The sequence below is a fragment of the Dipodomys ordii genome, unplaced genomic scaffold (assembly GCF_000151885.1).
Source record: "Dipodomys ordii isolate 6190 unplaced genomic scaffold, Dord_2.0 Scaffold5, whole genome shotgun sequence".
In the NCBI taxonomy this organism is placed as follows: domain Eukaryota; kingdom Metazoa; phylum Chordata; class Mammalia; order Rodentia; family Heteromyidae; genus Dipodomys; species Dipodomys ordii.
This window is the reverse complement of record NW_012267221.1, coordinates 1,656,436-1,679,886: the sequence shown is the minus strand read 5'-3', so window position 1 is coordinate 1,679,886 and position 23,451 is coordinate 1,656,436.

Genomic DNA, 23,451 nt, shown 5'->3' with positions numbered 1-23,451 from the left:
CTTTTTTTTTTGTTGGTTGTGGGGCTTGAACTCTGGGCCTGGGCGCTGTCCCTCAGCTCTTCAGCTCAAGGCTAGCGCTCTACCACTTGAGCCACCGGGCCACTTCCTGTTTTCTGAGTGGTTTATTGGAGATAAGAGTCTCACAGACTTTTCCTGTCCCGGCTGGCTTTGAACCAAGATCCTCAGATCTCAGCCTCATGAGTAGCTAGGATTACAGGCATGAGCCACCGGCACCTGGCACTATTTTCTATATTTGACAATCAAAATGACAAGAAATACAAAGACAAAAGCAAAGTGGAGGCAGCAAAACTAAATAAAGTCTATACAAATAGAAATCATGCCTCAAAAATCGATTGAGAATAATTTACTTGGCATGCTATCATCTGTAAACCCTATTATCGTTACAAGGTAAACTGCAATACAGTTTTTGGAAATGGCTAAATATCATTTAATAATGCCTAGAGAAACTCATACAAAGATCATCCTAAAACTATGTGCAAGGTCTGTTAAGAGACTAGCAAACAAATTGGAATACTACTGAATTTAAATAATAGAGATAAACAGTTTGGTTCCCTCTATAAGTGATTTCAGAATTTTTAAAAATTATATGTTCTGAAAAATCAACCATGAACTTTTTAAATATTCTGGTATACTTCCCAAATACTACTTTCTAGTATAAATGATACTGTTAAACATAGTCCACCAATTTTATTTAGTATGTGAAGATACAGATGTAAGTTATATCATTGTGTTGTCCTTCAGACAGGATTTCACTATTGCATTTTATGCAAATAGATGAAGAATGCTTGTAAAGGAAAAAAAAATACCTAGTGGAGCTCACAATAATAAGTTTCAGTTTAAAAGAAATCATATGCAATCTTATTATTTTACCAAAGCTAAGGTATCTGGGAAAATAATATCTGATTAACTAATGATTTAAAAAATTGACCAGCTACCCTCTTGAACTAACCTCTTAGAGGAGACTGATTATAGCAGAAATTACTTTCCTATGGCATAACTTTCTCAGAGATCTGAGAACTGTTTCATGCTTAGTCACTCTTCAAATAACTATTTTTGTGTTATACAAGATTAGCACAAATGTATGAATATTCCTTTTTATATTTCAGAATTGCCATATGGATATAGTTCAGTGAAGAATAATTATTACTAAAAACCTGAGCTTTTGTTTATAATAAGAGATGAAAGCAACAGAAGGTAATTTATATACATCTTTACAGTTTTTGAGTAGTAAATAGGTTTCTAGAAAAATAAAAGCATAAAGAGAAAAATCCTAAAAAATACACTAGTTGTAAAGAACTCTCTGTAATTTTCTATTACTAGTTTTGAATATTTATTGAACACTTTTAATACACTAGGTGTTGGTATATTAACAGAGTAATACATTTGATTTAATCCTAGTAATAGTGCCATGCAGCCAGCGTTAACTACTCCTGTTCTGCCAGTAAGGAAATAGCCGAGAGAGACATCATGGGCAAAACTGACTGCAGCACCAAGTTAGACTTCAAAGTTCTGGACTCTGAAATATTGAAAGATCCATTGATTATAGGTGCTGAACTTTAAAATGACAATGTATGTGCACAGTAATAATTAGTGAACACTAATTCAAAGCCTGTATACACACACATATATGCAAACAGACAGCTTTAGGTGAAGGGATCATCATGCTAAAAAGAGTGACATTTGTAATCATCAAAAATCTTTTCCATATTAAGAAGAGGTAACAGTATTTACAAATTAAAATATTTAAGAAAAAGTTTCTAAATGGGAATTTATTTTCTTAACAGAATTCACTCTAAATTTTCATTTAAAAAATGCATGTTATTTCTTACAAAAACTGGTGACTCTTTTGGTTAGCAAACTCAGTGTGCTATACTTAAAATGGTTACCTTGGTCAGCATACTGCAATTTGCCTGTAATTCATGATCATTCATTTGATTTCTTAAATCTTTGCTAATATTTTCCTGTTTCTAATTATTAGTTGGCTACTGTAGGATTCCAACTAATCATTTCCTAGTGTGCCTTATTACTCTCTAAACAAACAAACAAAAAGCCCTAAACTATTGTAAGCTAAGAAAGAAAAACAAATAGATGTTTTTCAGCCTATTTTCCTTCTTCTCTTTTACTCATGTATGTGTATGTATCTATCTACATATACACATTATATATGTATACATATATATGTATATGCATGTACACATGTATTTGTATATATATATGTATCAATGTGTATATATGTATATGTGTATATGTATATATATTTTTTTTCTTTTTTGGTCGGTTGTAGGGCTTGAACTCTGGGCCTGTGCATTGTCCTTGAGCTCTTCAGCTCAAGGAAAGTGCTCTACCACTTGAGCCATAGTGCCACTTCTGATTTTCTGGTGATTAACTGGAGATAAGAGTCTCACGGACCTTCCTTGCCCGGGGTTGGCTTTGAACTGTGATCCTCAGATCTCAGCCTCCTCAGTAGCTAGGATTATAGTGAGCCACAGGCACCCAGCTGTAACAGATATTTTGTGACTACTTGTGTGTCAGACACTGGGTTTGACACTAATTAGAATTAGGTTTCATTTTATAACCACTATGAAAATGATAAAAAGCAATTTCTCTAAAAGATTAAATGCTGTCATTGTTATCACAAAATACTCCAGATATAGAGGGTATTCATTCTTATATTACCTGAGCAGTTACCAGACAGGATGGATTTTTACTTTCCAGTTAAGTCTTTGCCTTCTTATAGATGAGTGCTCCATGCTGGAGCACTTGTCTAACATGTGTGAGGCCATGGGTTCAATCCACAGCACCAAAACCACAAGATAAAATAATAACATGAAGGACAGATTCACAGAACACTCATTATTCATAATAGTGTGCATGGTTGTTGGCAGTATAAAAATGACCATCATATATTTTCTGACTCCCTAAATAACCTCTAACTTGTCAAGTAATTGTAAGGACAGAACACCAGTCTTTTAAACTAATAGGCTCTGATTAAATTATATTTAGAAAATAGGAAAGTGACCATGATAGTAGGTGATAACTTGGTCTATATGTCCTCTTCATGAAAGATGCAACAACATAAGATCTCTTGAATAACCTCTCTACTGCATTTTATGACAAGAAACTCATTCATCCCTTATTATCAGGCAGTGAAATGTTATGTGTGAATGTAGTTTTCAGTTAAGTAAATCAAATCCTGTAATCTGACAGGGACTTTTGATTGGAGCCTCATGTTTGAAAACCACTATGGCTGTATAATGTTTTGTAGAATAGGAACTTCTTTGCACAACTACTTAAAGATAATAATAATTAAAAAAAAAACACTATGCTGTTACCACTGATCAGTAGTCTCACCAACTTTGCTGCTGTGTAAGATAGGTCCCTTTGGGCCCCACAGTAACTTTTGTTCATTAAACTATCTAAAATAAAAGGTTCAAATTTAGTGTTGATTTTTGTATACAGAAATGCTGTCACAGTAAGCAATAAAAAAAAAGCTGAGATAATTTTGCATGGTTTTATTGACCTAGTTCATCACTTAAGCCACTCTATAAAGAATGTTCTAGAGGTATCTTCCATGAGATACTCTGACAACTACCACAAATTTGGGGATTCTAAACTACTAAAACTGAAGCCTAGTAGAAAAATCCATACAGTGAAGTTGACTCTGTTAAATTAAGGTTTATACTAACATTTTTTTTCAAACTTCTAGGAGAGTCCTCAGTTATAGGACAAAACATAGCCTTGATGTTGTTATTATAGTTAACTTTTCAGAGGCAACATCTAAATTCATGGTTCTGTAAGAGTGATGTGAAGGTTTACAGAAGCCTGCAAAATGTATGTGATGCCATGAGATTACTTAAATTTGAAAACTTTTTTTAAATCGCAATTATTTGAATAACAGTAAAGTATTATTAATAAAAAATTTTTGGAGATATTAGGGAAGTAGTCCAAATTTCAGAATACTTTTAAATTAGGTTTATTCTACAAGTAAAAGTAAATACAGAAAGTTAAAAAAAGATTTAGATTATAGAATGATAAATATTTATACCAACTCTGCCTTACTGATGTGTATACTTTACGCATGTAAAATGTTTTATATACATAAGGACATGTCTGTTAAAGTAGAATTTCTCAATGCAGGGTATTAATTTGTTACCAATGATAAAATATCAAAGTTTATGGAAATTTTTTAAATTTACTTTTAGCTTGAATAGGTAATAAGGTTGACTTATTCTGCAAACTATACATTGTTCTATTCTTTCTGACTCCATTTCTTTCTCAAGTTAAGTATATTGGGCCATGATCAAGTAAAGAGTGTGCAATGGATGATCCATCATGTAATCATGCTAGATATTCATATTATTACAATAATTCAGATTAGGGACTTTCTCTTAACACTGTAATATATTAATTTACCTTCTCCAGAGAAATTTATATGCAAAAGATTGGTATGATTTTTCCTATTGGAGTATGTAGGAAATGTGGGAGGAAAACATCTGAGGAAAGCACTTACTATATTCAGCAAGACCTAGCATGAACACTGCTGAGGTAATAACTAACCATCTAATGACTACAACTATGTATTTTTTTCATCCAAAAGCTTTAGTGATTTTTCTTTTGTAAAGTTATCTACTTCTTGACCTACAGTTCTCAATGTCCTGACTGGTTAGCTGATGTATCTTCAAAACATGTCTTGGTTTTAGTTTTTAAAAAAGTTTCCTCTTTTAAGACTTTTATAGGTGAAATTATGCACTTGCAATTCCAATATCTTTTTCATTCCCTACTAAGATAGTCAAGTAACTCTAAAATTTTTTCTTCTTTACTTTTTAGCATAGCAAAAATTATTTCCACAGGGATTTAAAAAGTATTTTGAAATGAAATATTTGTTATAGTCATCATTTCAACATTTAGTGACCTATTAGTCCAAGGACCTTAAGATGCCTAGTAAGAGAGAGAGAAATTCACAGTACAAAGCTATAGGTATTACAAAGAGTGAAGCATGGTGGCCATCAGGCTAGGCTGGGAACATGAGAAGGAAGACAAGTTTTGCAAGGCGATACAAATGAGCCTTGAATATAAAACAATAAGGAAAGATATCTTATGATGTGTTTAGCAAAAGAGATGTCATAAGAATGTATATAACTAAATTACATGCATGTCATAATCCTATTTTCCTTTAAGATGACTAAGTTTACAATATGGATAATAAATTTAAAAAAATGGGGGCTGGGAAGGTGGCTCAGTGGTAGAGCGCTTGCCTTGCATGCCTGAGGCCCTGGGTTCAATTCCTCAGCACCACATAAGCAGAAAACCAGAAGTGGTACTGTGGCTCAAGTGGTAGAGTGCTAGCCTTGAGCTAAAGAGCTGAGGGATAGCGCCCAGGTCCAGAGTTCTGGCCCCACAACCGAACCCCCTGCCCCCCCAATTTTTTTTAATATTCTACAGTAGTATATATAATATATATTTTATTTACATAAATAAAATCCTGTTCCACTCTGTATAAAAGAGGAGTAATACATATTTATATATATGTGTTTGTGTTTAGATATATATATATGAATGTATTGAAATTAATAAATACATTACCCACATTTATTTACAATTGACTTTTAGTAGAGTCCAGAAAGGAAATCTGGAACTCCCTTCAGATATCAAATTTCACAGAAGCTTAATTCCCTTGTAAAATTAGTATATAATCTTAAATTCATCCTTCTGTATACTTTACATCAGTAGATACCTTAGGCTATAATATACTCTAAAAGTTGTTGTACTGTGTTACTTTGGGGATGACAGGGTACAAAGGCTGTATATGTTCAGCACACACTTTCCCCCAAATATTTTTGGTCTATGGTTGTTTAAGAGGCAGATATGAAAGCTACAGAAAGAGAAGGTCAACAGTTTGATTATTTTTAATGCTTTTATGTATTATACATATGCATACATGCTGGGCACTGAAGACTCCTGCCTGTAATCTTAGCTACCAGAAGGCTGAGATCTGAGGATAGTGGTTTCAAGGCCAACCCAGGCAAGAAAGTTTGGAAGACGCTTATCTCTAATTAACAACCCAAAAAGCCAGAAGTGGAGATGTAGCTCAAATGGTAGCCTATTAGTCTTGAGCAAAATTTCTCAAAGATAGCATCCAGTCCCTGAATTCCTAATTCAAGCCTCAGCACAATCACTGGAAAAAACAACAAACAAATAAAAAAAAACACCTGTATTTTTCTTTGTTTCTTTTTGTATGGGTCTTGGCCTTAAACTCAAGTCCTGGTTGCTGTCTCTAAGATTTTTACTCAAGGCTAATACTGTACTTGATCCACAGCTCCAATTCTGCCTTTGTGGTTGTTAACTGGAGATAGAGAGTATCACAGACTTTCTTGCCCCAGAAGGCTTAGAACTTGATCCTCAGAGCTCAGCCTCCTATAGTTAGGATTATAGGCATGAGTCACTGGGGTCCAGAAATTTTTCATATATATTTCTTTTCTTTTTTCTCTTCTATTCTCTCTCACCTTCCTTCCTCTTTCTTTCCCCCTTTCCCCTTTTCTTTCCTTCATCTGAGACTGGAACCTGAACACTGTACCTAACACTATTCATTGGCAAGCATTCTAACAACTCAGCCACACCTTCAACCCCTTTTTTGTTGATTTTTATATGGTCTAACTCAATGCTAATCTTCCTGGAGGAAAATTCAATTAAATTTAACATACACATCAATTATAAGGCATCTCTTGATTTCAAAATGATAACATGAGAAAAATCTTGCATCTTAAAATTAAATATAATAATAATGCTTGAATTTGGAAGAAAAATGGCCCAGGGAAAAACTTAGTGGGAAGAGGTGCACTTAGGTTTCACTTTCTATATTTTAACCTTTCAGGAATTTTGTTACAGCACAAACAAAACTTTTTAGTTCAAAGTTTCTTTAAAAACCAAGAAGAGTCGTTTTACCATCATTGGAGAATAAAACAAGGCCCTTTGCCTTATTTTACCATCATTTGTTTCCTAGGTGTTTTTACCAAGTCTCCTTCACTGGAGTTTCTTTACTGCCCACCTTTACATCTTTTTAAAAGCGAAGACTCCCAATCTAGTCAGGGTTGAATGTGTACTCATACTATGCCTAACATTTGCAAATTTGTAGGGCCCAAAACTGTGTACAAGTCTCACTTAGATTATAATAGCTTTTGAGTTCTGTTTCTAATCTTCCCATGCCAATTTAGATCAGTGTCATCTTCTTAAAATAATAGGCACTTCTGACTTCAAAATTTGGAAAGCCTACATCTTATAATGACACATCAAATTTTAAAATGATATTTTACAAAATCCACAAATAACTTAGAAAGTAGTTATTATGTATATTTTGTTGTGATAAATAGAACTATCACAAAAATGATTAGGATTAGAAGTAAAAGATAGGGGAAAAAAAACAGATCTAAGTGGGACCAAAAGTTTCATATTCTTATTTCTTGTACTACATTCATCCAGGTTTGTACTGTCAGTTAAGTCTTCATTTCCTTAACCATCTTTTTTTTGTGGAGCAATGCTCATTTGGCTTGATATGTAGTAATCCACATTTGTTTTCCTATATCCTTTAAAGACTGAAGGAGGCTGGAATAATCACTCAAGTGGTAGAGTTCTTGCCCAGCCCAAATAAGTTCTTGAGTTCAAACTGACATATTTCCACTAAAAAAAAAAAGAAAGAAAGAAAAAGAAAAAACTGAGAGGGCTGGAAATGTAGTGGTAGAGTGCTTGCCTATTATTCCTGAAGTCCTGGGTTTGCTTCCTCAATATCACATAAACAGAAAAAGCTGGAAGTGGCACTGTGGCTCAAGTGGTAGAGAACTAGCTTTGAGCAAAAAGAAGCTCAGGCCCCGAGTTCAAGCCCTAGGACTGGGAAAAAAAAAAAAAGGAACAAAAAACAAAAATAAAAAAAACCCAAAACAAAAAATACCCCAAAAAATAAAAAAGAGAGAAACAAAGAAAAAATTGGGAAATTGAGAAAGAAAACAACAGGCAAAAAGAAAAATTAAAATATCACTTGAGGATGCTGTAAACTGTCAAAAAATGAACTCTATACAGCAGTTCACATTTTACAAAGGCAGATTTCATGTTCACTAAATTTAATCTAATTATGGCACATTTATTTCACATTTAATAGGGCATTTAATAAATACAGGAAAAGACGAGTCAACCTAATGAACAGCTAAAATACTTGTTAGTTCCATCAAACCATTCTAAGGAAAAAGAAAATTGTTTTAGAAAATGAACTGTTTCAGCCATAACTAATTTTCTAAGAAACAATACCTCTTCAATGCAAAAAAAATTTAAACTGACTACATATGAAGAAACATATTCTAAAATAAATCATATACATGCTGCCTTCCTTAGAAGAAATCCAAAGAATATTTAAACTTTCTGGGTTAAGTTAGTCTATTAGTCCACACTATATATCTTTCCTTTTTGGATTGCTCTTTTAAATGTAAGTTGTTTGTTTGCTACTAAAATACTTTGACAAATTTTTACAATCAGGTATGCTTCTAAATTTTTTGTGTACTGGACATTTAGAAAACCAGATTAAAATAAAGCTATTGGGGGTCCCATGAGAAACACAATTTCTTTAAGTAAAGAAATCTATGATAATTTCAGCATTTTGTGTCTCTAATACTTCCAAATCTAATTTGGTTTCAAAATACTATATACAATTTTATTCTTGTAAAAATAAAGTTTGTTTGGCTGGTTGCTTCTTAGTAGTTCACATCTGTAATCCTAGCTACTCAAGAGGCTGAAATCTGAGGATGTGGTTCAAAGCCAGCCCAGGTAGGAAAGTCTGTAAGACTCTTATTTTCAGTTAATCATCAAAAAGCCAGAAGTACAGTTGTAGCTCAAGTGATAGAGCATTAGCCTTAAGGATAAAAGCTCAGGGACAGTGCTCAGGCACTGAGTTCAAGCCTCAGGAATGACACACACACACACACACACACAAAGTTCAGGCAGCCAGGTGTTGGTGGCTCATGCCTGTAATCCTAACTACTCAGGAGGATGAGATCTGAGGAGTGTATTTCAAAGCCAGCCTGGGCAGGAAAGTCTGTGAGACTCCTATCTCCAATTAATCACCAGAAAACCAGACGTAGCACTGTGGCTCAAGTGGGAGAGCCTTGCTTTGAGCTGAAGAGCTCAGGGACAGTGCCCAGGTCCAGAGTTCAAGCCCCATGACGGACAAAAGAAAAAAAAAGTTCAGGTAAATCTACTTAAAAAAAAAAAGACTTAAAAATAGTATCAGTTATATAAGATGACAGTAAATATTTTTCCATAATACAACGAAACTTAACCCAATGAAACCTAAATAATTTCATGTCTAAACTTCTCAAATCTCTATCATATAATAACAAGATATAAAATTGTTATCTATTCCAAATTTCTCTTTCAACTCTTGGTCACATGAATTATCAATCCTCAAAACGACTCCCTATTCTGATATAAAAGGCTTACAAATGTAGTCCTGTAAATTTTAAGAGTATCCTTAATGAATCTTGCCTCTTGTTGGAAAGATGAGTTACATTTCATAGCTATTCATCAAGTTCTTTTAGGAGAGGTTTAGCTAATTATGAAACAAAGCTACAATGATTCCTCTTCAAGCTTTTTACAGGCATACTAAATGTTTTCAAAAGAAGCCTGAAGCTAGGAGTGGTGGCACACACCTGCAATTCCATCCACTTAGTGGAGATCAAGGGAAAGATCACAGTTTGAGGCTACATAAGGCAAAATGTTACAAAGATGCGATCTGAACAAATAAGCCAGACAATGGCAGTATGCAACTGTAATCCTAGCTACAAAGACAAAGAAGAATAGGAAGGAGGACGCTCACAATACTAAAGTGATTCAAGAAAAAAATATAAGAGCCTCTATATGAAAAATAAGGGCAAAAAAAATGTTCTGGATTCAGAATAGCTGAAATGGCTTGCCTAGCAAGTGCAATGGCCCAAGTTTAAAATCTTTTTCCAGAACCAAAGAAATAAATAAAATAAATAAAATACTTGAAGAATTGAAGTCAGCTACCAGGTAAAGAACAAAGGTTTCTGAGTGTTACATTCCCTGACTTTAATGGTGTTAAGTGTTTAGCTATAGACAAATTTACCTGAATATTCTACTCTAAGAGAAACATTTACCATTGTAAAACAGGACAAACAAAACAAAGCAAACAAAACCCAGGAAACATATAACTAAACCTTCGAATAAAATCTTTTTTTTTTAAAGGTAGTAATGGTGTTTTTACATTTGCTAAATGAATACTATGCATTTGAGCAACACTCTATCCATGTTTGCTTTAGGTATTTTTCAGAAAGGGTTTTTTGGTTTTTGCCTAGGGATATCCTTGGGCTGTGATCCTGCTTCGCCCTCTGGTGTAGCTAGGATCACAAGTATGAACTAACATGCCAGGCTTGCTCCTTATAATATGGTATCATTAACATTCTCCCCAGGCTGCCTGAATATGTGGTCCTCTCTGTCTCTCAACTGTCTAGATTACAGGTAGGCATAAACTAGAACTCTTGACTTAAATATGTTATTTTCTTTAAAAAAAAGTACCATGCAAAACATATATTGGAACTAATTTAGGCATAAATGATACATACCTTGGGTTCTTTCCTATCTAAATATATGGAATAGAGTATACAAAATATTGAGTCAGTGTAAGAATGTTGTAATAACTACCTAACTCAAACATAACACTCATACTAGGAATAGAAGAGAATATCCCACTTGTTAAAAAATCACAGGTAAAATCATATTTCCTGGTGAGATACTGCATTCTTTTCCAATAACATCAAGACTTTTGCCACTTGTACTCAACATTATATTGAGTAATTAGAAAGATAAACAAAATTAACCAGACTATAAAAGCATTAAATCAATCACTATTTGAAGAAAACAAAATTTATTTATAGAAAACCATAAAGAATTTACTAAAAAATACTAAAAATAATAAGTAAGTTTAGTATGGTAGTAGGATAGAAGACCAATCAGTCATATATTAATTAGGACTATATACAGAAATTCAGAAAAAAATAAAGTTTTGAAGAAGAAATGCAAAAAAGATAGTTAGAAAACTTACCTAATTGGAAAACAGCAAATTGGTAATAAAGGTGGTACTGAAATAAAGCATTTAAATTTGTAGAACAGAACTTAAGAAATAAACCCTTGCAAGTATAGACATTTGCTTTTTGACAGGGATACTAAGACCATTCAAGAGAAAAAATTCTATGGAAAGCCATATGAAAAAGAATAACTCTGAAACCAGCACTTAAACTATATTGAAAATTTACTTCAAATGGTTCATAGACTTCAGAGGAAGAACTAAAGTGAAATCACTAAAAAAAAACAAAACAAAAACCCCATAGAAATAAATCTTCATGAGTCTGGGATACAGACAATCTGAAAATCCAATTAAGTTGGACTTCACCAAAATTGGGCAGTTCTGTACTTTATTATAAAGCCATTGAGCAAGTCAAAGGACAATGCAAATCATGGGATTACTATTATTAATAATCATTCAGAATATATAAAGAATTCCCAAATAAAGTAATGAAGAAAATAATGTAAAAATGGGAAAAGGATTTAAAAATATCCCCCCATAAATATCATAAAACTAGCATAGATAAATAGTAAAGAATGCTCAATATCATTAGTCATTAGGGAAATGTAAATAATGATACCACTTTATAAGCACCTTATATGTTGCTCTTGGAAATGTAGAATGTTGCAATTCCTTTTCTACTACTGGGTTTGTGCCCAAAAGAAGTAAAAAAAAAAACTTTCATCAAGTTAGTAAAAAGTTAAGATGGTTATAATAACAAGTTAATACTACAAGTTAATTCATTATTTTAGTGGGGGGGAAGAGGGGACATTTTAAAATCAATTGGCTTAGCTGAATAAGTCACCCATAATTTAGGCCATGAGAAAATTACTACAGAGGTTCACTCATTGCCTGTAAATATTTCTATCCATGATCTTCGCAGTGATCATTGCTGGGTATACTATAGTAATCAGATGTGGGGGTTATAATGGTATGCTAGTAGTGCCTACTCTGGTAATATGTAAAAGAAGATGCTTTATGAGAAAGATACATCAGGAATTGGCCTATATATATTATATTATATTACTATGTATTAATGGAGGTAAAAACTATTTCTTAAAGAGGACAAAACATGCTGTTTATTCTAGCTCTGAGGCTAGAAATTTTTTTGCCAACATTTCCACATTTGCAAAGTGAGAATTTTATCTACTTGATTGACCACTAGTGATAATTTAAATGAGATAATTAATTTAAAGTCCAAAGATTATTGCTTGCCACTCCATAAATGGTGGCTATGGATAGTGATGATAATAATATCAGTGGAACACCTGTTTGCACAGTGGTATTCTTTTATGTGTAGAGACCAATTATTTCTTCATCCATATGTGTATTAGTCTGTTGTTGAAGTATGTTAACTTATCCTTTGTTCATTTCACTTTAAAAAGCATGGATATGTCTGGAACTGGTAACATGCATAATTGCTTTATAACCAGCTTCTATGTAAGGTCTAGTTGAGAAAAATGGTAAGTAAAAATTACTTAAGATAACATGATCTGTCCATTATTATAATAATGTATGTTCTATTCTTAAACTAAAAATATGATTTGCAAAAGGTTACAAACCACATATTTGTCTTAGACCCAGCAGAAACTCCATTTTTTCTCTTAATTTACAAAGGAATGAAGAAATAGCCTTAAGGTCTATTTCTGCATTTGTTTCAAATTTAGTATAAGCTATACCTATGCAGCTTTTCATCATTATCTCCAAACATACTTTCAAATTCTAGAAATGCCTTCATCATCTTCTCTTGTAAGCAATTCTTTTTTTTTTTAAAAAAGAAAATATATACTGAAAAACTATTTTTAGAAGTGTGTAATTTAACTCCTTATCAACCTTTTAGATTCTGTTCTTAATAAACATTTACTATATTACCTATACTATATTACCAAAGTATAAGAAAACAAGAAGTGAACTTGACTATTGTAAATGTATAAAACAGAACTCCAATCTTATTCAACCAATTTATCATACTTAGCAGTTAAAACTTATTCCTTCTAAGCCTGCTAATCTTTTTTGGGGGGGTGAGGGGGTCAGTTATGGGGCCTGAACTCTGGGCCTGGGTGTTGTTCCTCAGCTCTTCAGCTCAAGGCTAGTGCTCTACCACTTGAGCCACGGTGCTTTGAACTGCAATCCTCAGATCTCAGCCTCCTGAGTAGCTAGGATTACAGGCATGCACCTCTGGTACCCGGCCCTGCTAAACTTTTGAGGCCAGATCTACCTTTAGTTGTGTTGCAGAAGTATAAGAATAAACAACAGTATTATTGAAAATTACAAATGAGGAATAATGGATATAATAATAAGCACTTCAAAAGATTAAAACAACAATGTGAACACTCATTGTAAATGGTGCCCCAGAAAGAGAGATAAAGCAAAAGAATGGAGAAGCAATTGAGATTTTATAATTTCCCTTTCAGTTATATACTTTGTCAATTAAACAGGAACATACTACTCTGGAAAGGGGCAATCAACAAGAAAAAAAGAAATTTTATAGTAATCTGTACTTTCAACTTGGTACATGATATTTAGAATTTAGAGTTTTGTCATATACTTGGTCATTATAACTTTTAAACAAACTCAATTATTTTGAGAAGTAATAGGTAAATTCTATTCTTATTTTATTTATAAGCCTTTATTAATTACTTTTCATATGTTTGTTGTTGACAGAGGGCAATGGTAAGGTTCTGAGGTCTGGCAGGACATTTCAAAGTCAAGCAGAACTCAGGAATTCTTAGCTGAGGGATGAGTCTGGCAGACATCCCTGGCTCCAACCATGGAATACCAGAAGTGCCTTCTTAATCATGGCGATAACCTAAAAAGGAAACTAGAACGTCTAATATCTTATGTGGGGGTTGAGAGAGAAGTACTGGTCACAATAAGAAACATGAAGATTAATATTTAAGTGTAGAAAATAAAAATGACAAAACTTCTATAACAGAATGCAGGAACATAGTTTATAACACTGCAGAGGAAATTTTCTTCTTATGTGAGACAAAGGACAGAATACATAAAAATTGTCTCATACATTTAAGTAAGCAAAAACCGTAGAATCCAGAGCAGCAAATAATATGAGGTCAGCAAAGGACATGACAGATTAGGAAAGTATTTACAACTTACAAATGAGAAGAGCAAATATTTCTAATATAAAAAATCATATAGATCAATTGTAGAGGAAAGCTATTCAAAAGAAAACTGAACAAATGAAATGAATTTAAAAATGTATAACTATAGCAAATGTGTTAGCACTTACTATATGTTAGGTACAACAATCATATCCTAACTACAAAAGAAGATAAAAGTCTGAAAAACACTAAACAGTAGGTTGTAGGATCACATATCTTTAAACTAAAGTAGGTTGTAGGATCCCATATCTTTCATTGTAAAGTCAACTGGATAACAAACATAAAGAGTGTGTTGGTGAGAAAAGCTGGATTAAAGGTTAGTTTTGATATCACTGTTTACCAATAACAAACAATTCTACCATTGCAGGAAAAAGGGAGGGAGGGGAAAAAGTGGGAAGGGGAAAAGAAAATAGAAAGAAACACAGGAAAGGAGACAGAAAGACCAACAGGAAAAAAAGCTAGGCTATGGTAGACCTCAGAAAATCCTAGGAATTATAAGACTCAATCTAGGGAGACAGGGAGGGGCTATAAATGGACAAATGTGACAATGGAGTATAGTAGCTTGTACCTGTAATCTTAGCTGTTCTCAGGAGCCAGGCAATCAGTTTTACAGATAACAGAAGTTTTATTCTCTAGAAAGTGGAATCAGAGTAGACTGGACTATGGAGCACTAAGAAGCACTGAAGAAAAGTATGGTTTAAGTTAAAATTTATACTGCATTTCTAGTCTGACAAGAAATTCCCAGAGAACAACAACAAAGATTCACCAGAAATGATTAAATTTGCATAAATTTAGTAAATGAAGGTTAAATTTCAAAGCAGAATACATGTCTCACATGACAGCTATGACAGATGACAGACATGACAGAATGAACAGTAGGAAAAAAAGCACATGTGTAAATGGAAAAAAAATACAAATAATAGTGACAAAAAATGCAGTACCACCATATTTCTTTCTTTATAGGAATATGAAAAATTCCCAAGTACAATGTGTTTTTTCTCATATCCAGCTCCCCACCCCACATGAAAAAGAACAGTAAAGTGTATTACTAAGAAAGTATAATAAACCTGAGAAAAAGAGAAGATCCTAAATGTTTTCAGACACTGTTAAGGGGAGTTCTTACAATAAAGATGAAATCTTAAAGACAATGGTCTTAAAAATTCTGAAGTAGACATGAAAATCCAGAAACATAACTAATACATGTTAATTTCTATTTATGTTACTGTTCACAGAACAGTTTGCAACACAGAAGACTCAGATAAGTCATAAAACAATTATGCATACTGAATTCTGGTTCAACCTTCTACCACCCACCTACCCTATGAATTAAATTAGATACTTTAAATCCTAGTTTTATTATCAATAAGAAATCTGTAATGCCAAACTCAGATTTTTTAAAGAATTAAATGGGATAACTTCTGTGAAACAAAAGTGTACTTGATAAGTTGGGAGTATAGGTATGGCTGGAGTGATACAACATCAATCATGAACAAAAAAGCTAATCAACAGCAGAAGGCCTAGAGTTCAACCCTCAGCACTAGTGCGTGCGCGCGTGCACACACACACACACACACATCACACACACAACTGGCATTGTTAATTATTAACATTGTTAATTGTTGTTTATCTTATTTTTTAAGTGATAATACATAAATGAAAACTTTGTTACCTTAAGAAAATAGGACTTAATTAACAATGAAATTGATAACACAATATACAGAAACATAGAAAAGTGCTTTAAAGTACTTTTGAAGTACTATAAAAATGCCAATAAGATGGGACAATATAGAATATATTAGAGAACTGTTGCTACATGACAGTCTGTAAGACTGTGCATTAAAATCAGAAGATCAATAGAAAAACTATTATGCGGAAGTGGCCCTGTGGCTCAAGCAGTAAAGCACGGGCCTTGAGCTGAAGAGTGCAGGGACAATGCCCAGGGCCAGAGTTCAAGCCCACGACCAACAAAAAAAAAAACAAAAAACAAAACACAAAACAATGGAAAACTATTATGCTTGATAAATAGCATTGTTGCTTGGCACAACAATGTGACTCACATGGTCACCCAGCTATTCAGGAGCCTAAGATCTGAGGATCTAAGTTAGAAAATAGCACAGGCAGACAAATCTTAGAAACTCTTTCTCTAGTTAACCAGGAAAAAATTAGAAGGTGAGGTGTGGCTCAACTGGTTGAGACCCAGTCATGAGCAAAAATGCTAAGCAAGAGTAGAAGGTCATGAGTTGAAGCCCCAGTATGGGTGTGTGCGCGCACACACATGTGCGCGTACACACAAACACACACACAACTGGCATTGTTAACTATTTCTCATTTAAGAATTTAATGACATGCTATCAACTTTAAGTTCTATCATGATATTTCTTTACATGCATATGATGTACTTTGATTATATTCCTCTGTACTAAAATAATATTTGAATCATTATTCAAATTATGTAGTGAACAAAAATGCTTTAATTAGCATGGAACACTTATTTACCAAGGTATTCTTTTTACTTGTTTATTTTTTTTCTTTCTTGGGTTTTGAACTGAGGGCCTTACCTTCTTTTCTGAGTCTCAAGACAATATCTTATTGTGAGGCAGATACAACATACTAATTTTCAATGACCAGTCTATGACCAAATCACTTTCTGCATTTTAAGTATTTTTATAAACTTTTGGAAGTGACATTTGTCTCATCAATATAAATATTTTAACAATAATATATTGTTAAAATCCTCTGTGTAGGAGTTGTTGTAATTAACATTCTCACCAGTAAAACAATACTATATCTGAATTCTTGAATGGGTTATGATATTCATTTTCTAAATTCTTTCCTTTCTCTTTCTGTTCCTCCAATTTCACAAGGAAGATTATTATATTCTCGTTATCAGCAATTTTGAGTAGGATTGCGTTATAACATATTTCTTCTTTCAGATGTGTCTGTGTATGTCCTTTGTCCAGGTATTCAAACATATGCTCAGAATCAATCTGGGACTTAGTAGTGGCTTTGGCAATTAGAATGGCATAATGGATTTCTATTTCCTGTAACTTATTTCTATTTCCTGTACCTAAAAATAACTAAAACACCAGAAAGTATACTAAAAAAAAAAACTTCCAAATGTGCCCATAAGCTAAGAAAACGAAGGAATATCAAGATCAAGACTAATCTTGTAGACCAGATTTTTGAGTCAAGGTCTTAATTTTTTTTTTTTTTTTAGTCTTGAGAATATTTACTGAAATCAGTTCAACTGTGGCAAGTTTTGTTGACTCAGAAAAAGAGACATTCAAAAGAAAATACCCATTTTGCTGGAACGAGAAGGTTTACCCACTTATTGTAATAATAAACTAGACACAAGGATGTTGATTATAATAATGTCAAATATCTACAGAATTTATTATTCTATGTACTTCAGAAATACTGTTACAATATTCATCTTGTAAAAAGAAAAGTTAAGTTTTAGAGACTATACTTTTTAAATTTTTTTGGTGCCGATCTTAGGGCTTGAAGTCTGGGCCTGGATGTTGTCCTTTACCTTTTTCGCTCAGAGCTAGCACATTACCCTCCTTGAGCTACAGCTTAACTTCTGGCATTTTAGTGGTTAATTGGCAATAAGAGCTTTGCTTCCTAGGCCGGCTTTGAACCATGATCTTCAGATCTCAGCTTCCTGAGTAGCTAGGATTACTAAGCCTCAGCATCCAGGATGAGAATATACTTTCAAGGACTATGCTATACTTGCCCTCCAACACAATCTCAAGCCCCTGCCTGGCCTTTGCTACTATAGGAAATGCAAACGAAGTTGTCTAGCTAGAACTCTGACACTAAGTGAACAAGGAAAATAAATAATCTGAGAATTTATACTGCAAGGTGAGCACCATTAAAGTCTATATTCTGAAATCTCTATTTATTGCATGGGACAGAAACTTTAAGTCAGCCCATGGTTTCCCTTATTTGCAATATCTAGTATATGTCTGAGTCAAGCAGAAAAGGTCAGATAAGATGATATTAGGGAAATTAACCCTAAGAGATGTATTCAAATGTTTTTTTTTCTTTCATGCGATTGTTTCTAATGCATTTATTAGATTATTTCTTTGTTGCTTTGTATGTCCCTCCCCCACAGTATAACCCCTGCTTTCACTGTATTTGATGTCGGTATAATTTGTGGAGAGGAAGGGGAAAAGCAAGTCGTTTAAATAAGGATACGGGTGGACCCATTGCAACAATGAGAAGTACAAGTTGTTATGTTGAAAACGAACTTTATAACTTTGGTGGGGAGTGGGGAGGATTTGGTGAGGGGGGGGAGGGTGGGAAGAGATGGGAAGGGGAAACAAAGGAGGAGGCTACAATGCTTGATAAGAAATGTACTCATTGAAGTACAAGTCCAAAACGAGCTTTCCAACGTCGGTGGGGGGGGGGGGGAGGAGAAGGATTGGGATTGGGGGGGAGGGAGGAGGCTGGGAAGGGATGTGAAGGGTAAACAAAGGAGGAGGCTGCAATGCTTGGTAAGAAATGTACGCATTATCCTGCCCATGTAATTGTAATCCTCTGTACAGTATGTTCACAAATAAAATAAAATAAAAGTAAAAAAAAAAGAAATGTACTCATTATCTTGCCCATCTAATTGTAACCCCTTTGTACAGTATTTTCACAATAAAAAATTAAAAAGAAAAAAACAATAAAAAAATTTTGTTTTAAAAAAAGAAACTTTAAGTCAGAAATTGCAAGTGATTCTATATTAATAGTATTCTTATATTGTTCCCAGGCAAATAATAAAAAGAAACATAAACATTTTCTACAAAATCAAAATCATTGTAAGTTGTTAAAGCATTTTGCATGTATTTTCAGAGAAAAATAAGTAGTTTACAATAGAAAAAATTATGTTTATTGATGAAGACATTGTATGTAATATATAACAGAATCTTTCCTAAGACAAGACATTGTATGTAATATATAACAGAATCTTTCCTAAGACACTAGCAATCATTAGAATTCCTACATATTATACCTATACTACAAAGGTAAGACATAAATACATTTAATATGTCTCAAGAAATACAGAAATTGGGGACATAAATATGAACTCTTGGGAAAGAAGAAATATTCTAAAAATGTCAAAGTATGATCATCAAAGCAAAACAGAAAATCAGTGGATTAATTAATTGAACAGTTCCCCAAATATACCTCAAGAGAAAATTAGAGAACTGGAATGGAGAAGTGACTAAATTATGCCAAAAGTTGTCTCGAAATGAAAATAGGCCAGAAAATAATGTGAAATAAATGTAACCTGAATCAGGCTATCGTGAAAAGACATGAAGACTGAAAACTTTCAGTATCTGATGAGCAGTCTAAACGTCAACATTCAAGAATCTCAATGAACCTAATAATAAAAATTATATCTATCTATCATCTATCTATCTATCTACCTATCTATCTGTCATCTATTATAGTGAAAAAAAGAAAAAGAAGAAAAAGAAAAAGACAAAATGTTGAAAGCAAATATTCAAAGAACTGATAGTATACATTCAAAGGTCTAAAAATACCTTAGTTTCTGAAAGAAACAGTTTGATCCAGAAGACAGTGAAATTAATATCTTCAATACACTAAAAGAAATTCACTCAAACCCTAGAACTCTATAACCGTAAAATGGCTTCCAAAATCAGTGAAAGAGGACTACTTAGAGATGAACAAAAACATACAGAAATGATTTCTCAAATGTCCCCACTGAATATATATCCAAGCAAAAACAAATAACAACAAGAAAAACCAGATAGATCTGAAATGCTAGAAGAATAATGAGAAAAAATGGTAAATATTTGGGTAAATGTAAGTGTAACATGTCACAAGACACAATTATTTCTTATATAATTAAAATGATAGAATTAAATGAACAGAAATAAAAAAAAGATGAAAGAGTAGTCAATTGAAAGATTCAGTTGTTTTGTTAGGCACTAAAAGTATGCAGGTATAAGTTGAGAAGAATATATGATAAAAATTTTTAGGCTGATCACTTTAAAAACAGGGTTAAGTCCAAGCTGGTAGAATTAAAAACTATGAATGAAAAAAGAAGAGAATATGAATTACAAAAAGAGCAATTTAAAAAAACAAAGAAAAAAATAAATGGCAGAGAAATCAAACACAAAACAAAATGCCAGATAGAACCCAAATGAGAGTAATAACAGAAATGGAAAATATATGATCTAGAAAAATAGGGCAATTGGCAGGCTGGATTACAAAAAAAGTATACCAAAGGCACTTGGGTCAATGTCCCAAAAGAAATGAACTCATGAATTTTGATTCCTGAAATTCAATTTTGTATGAATGGGTGCCCCACAAAATACTTGTTCATTCACCTTCATTTCTATGCATGCATTTCACTCAATAAAGATTTTAGAACCTACCAAGTGAATATCTGGCACAAGATCAGTTTACAGCAATCTTTCAGTTCAGTTGAGGGAGAGATAGAGGAATAAATGGAAGACAGATATTTTCACAGGGTAACTCAGTTATATTCATAGAGTAGTAGTTCTTAATCCAAAGGAAGAGATCAAAGAACAGTTCCTTCAGGGCGCCGGTGACTCATGCCTGCAATCCTAGCTACTCAGGAGGCTGAGATCTGAGAATCATGGTTCAAAGCCAGCCCGGGCAAGAAAGTCCATGAGACCCTTATCTCCAAAATAACCATCAGAAAACTGGAAGTGGCTCTGTAGCTCAAGTGGTAGAGCACTGGCCTTGAGCTGAAAAGCTGAGGGACAGGCCGGACAGGCCCAGAGTTCAAGCCACATAACCAACCAAAAAAAAAAAAAGCACAGTTTCCTGAACCAATACATTTTAAGCTGAATGATAAAGAAATGAGAGTTAGGTGAAAGGGACCAGCAGAATGGCCATTTCAGGAGTAGGGAACTGCTATTTGTCACATGTCCTTATTCTTCTCACAACCTCCTAAGCTGTATGTGTGCTTTACTGAATCAGTTAAACATGGTGCTTGGCATGAAAATGATTTCATAAGGAGAAGGATTTTACAGTTACTATGAAATGATGCTGAAAATGAGTTTTAATGATAATTACTAATATGTTGTCCAATTATTTTCTAACTTTGGCAAGGATACTTTAATTTGTTTTAAAATTAAACCTCAGAGATTCACGTTTCACTAAAATTCTATTAAACATTTAAAATAGATGCCCATCTTGCTTCAGTTTCCAATGCACTGGCATAGCTGCAAATTATAAGAAGCTAGGGAATCTTTGATGGAATGGGCATGTTGAGCCTTTGATCCAGGACAAAGAAAAGGCACTTCATTAATTGTTGAGGCTGAGTTTCTAAAACTATCGTTCCATATAATAACTTGCCAGCTTAGCATGTAACATTGTCAAAATACTAATAGGTTTTATAGCCTTCTGAAAAGATTCCTTTTCTAAAGTCTATGTAGTACCTCTTCCTATACGAGAAATAGGCTTTTGGTGAGCCTTTTTTATACCATAGTTCTATCTTTGTATGATGCTGGAAACATGTACCAATAAGGCACTAAAATAATAAACAGTAAAGCTTTGGAAAAGCTTTGAGAAAGCTTCACTGTTTTTAATTACACTAATTTTGGTCTCTGTGAGAATTCTGACCTTACTGTTAGAGATATGTGTTACCCTAAAGAAGAAAAAAGCTGATGAAAAGAAAAATAGATTAAGCAGTATTTAGCAACACAGTGGGAGCAGTGTTAGACTTAGGCACAACAAGAAAAAAAAACACAAGTGGATAATGTACTTTATTTCTTCATGTTGCTTACACGGATATGTGAAGAATTTATTCTAAGGCAATACTTTGATTTCTTACAGAGTTGGTTATATTTTCTTACAGTCAACTCTTGTTCTGATTAAATTTTTCCATTTATCTTTTCTTGGTGAGTTGGAATGCTGTAGTCTTGTACAGCATATAATAAATTATGCTTTTTATAGTTTCATTTGCCTACTTTTTTGGTCACAACTGAGATCTAAAAAAAATACAACATCTAATCTGCCACTGAAGACCGTGAGTTCCCAATAGAAACAATGTTCTGCTTTCTTAAGTCATCTACTATTTCTACAAGTAGCCTTCACAACAATCGAGAATGTGGAACTAATTTTAAATGCCGCAAAACTAAAGGAGCTATAAAATACCCAGGGTACCAAAATCGAATGCAGTGACAACATGGGATAAATCATAGGGGGAAAAACACAAAAGAAAAAAGAAATTATGTAGTACATTGAGAACAACAATGAAGAAAAACCTCTTGTGTCTATATCTTGGAGTTCATTCACCTAGCATCATCTTATATGGTCATATGTACATAGCTATTGAGCTATTCTGCTCATCTGCTAAGATTATCCTAGACATACTAATTGTTGCAAATAAGGGAAACCATGGGACTTCTGTTTTTTGTGGGTCTGATTTACTTTACTTAATGTAATTTTCTCCAACTAAATGGTTGAAACAAAGGACAAAGAAGGAACCTATGAAACAGCGATGCTTACAAGACAATATGTTAGAAATGATCAGTACAGGGGGGGGAGGGGAAGGAAAGAGGGATAAAAATGAGGGAAGGAGTAACAAGTTAGACAAGACCTATAATCACTACCTTACTTATGTAACTGTAACCCCTCTGTACATCACTTTGACAATAACATTTTTTAAAAAAATTAAAGGAGCTATATATAATGGAAAGAAAAACAGAATCACTGCAGACCTCTCCACACAAGCTCTCAACAATCCAATCAAAAACTGCCAACCCAGACTGATATACCCAGTGAAGTTGTCATTTACATAGATGGTGAAATCATAACCTTCCATGACAAACAAAAATTAGAGGAATTCATGATCACTAAACTAGCATTACAAAGAATTCTAAAGGGAGTTATACCATCTGAAGAAAATAATCAAAACTGAAAAAACAGCAGAAAGAAATCACTAGAAGTTCAAATTAATAAACATATGAAGGTAGAAAAAAAAAGAAATCAAGAAAATGCAGGAAACATCACACATCTCTCTTCTATAGCTCCCCTCCCCTCTCCCCCCCCCCCCCCCCAAGCTGAGGACCGAACTCAGAGCCTTGTGCTCACCAGGCAGGCACTCTTCCACTGAGCTAAACCCCCAGCCCCAATAAATCTCTTTATAATAATCCTAAACATTAACCGACTCAATTCTCCAATCAAAAGAATAATAAT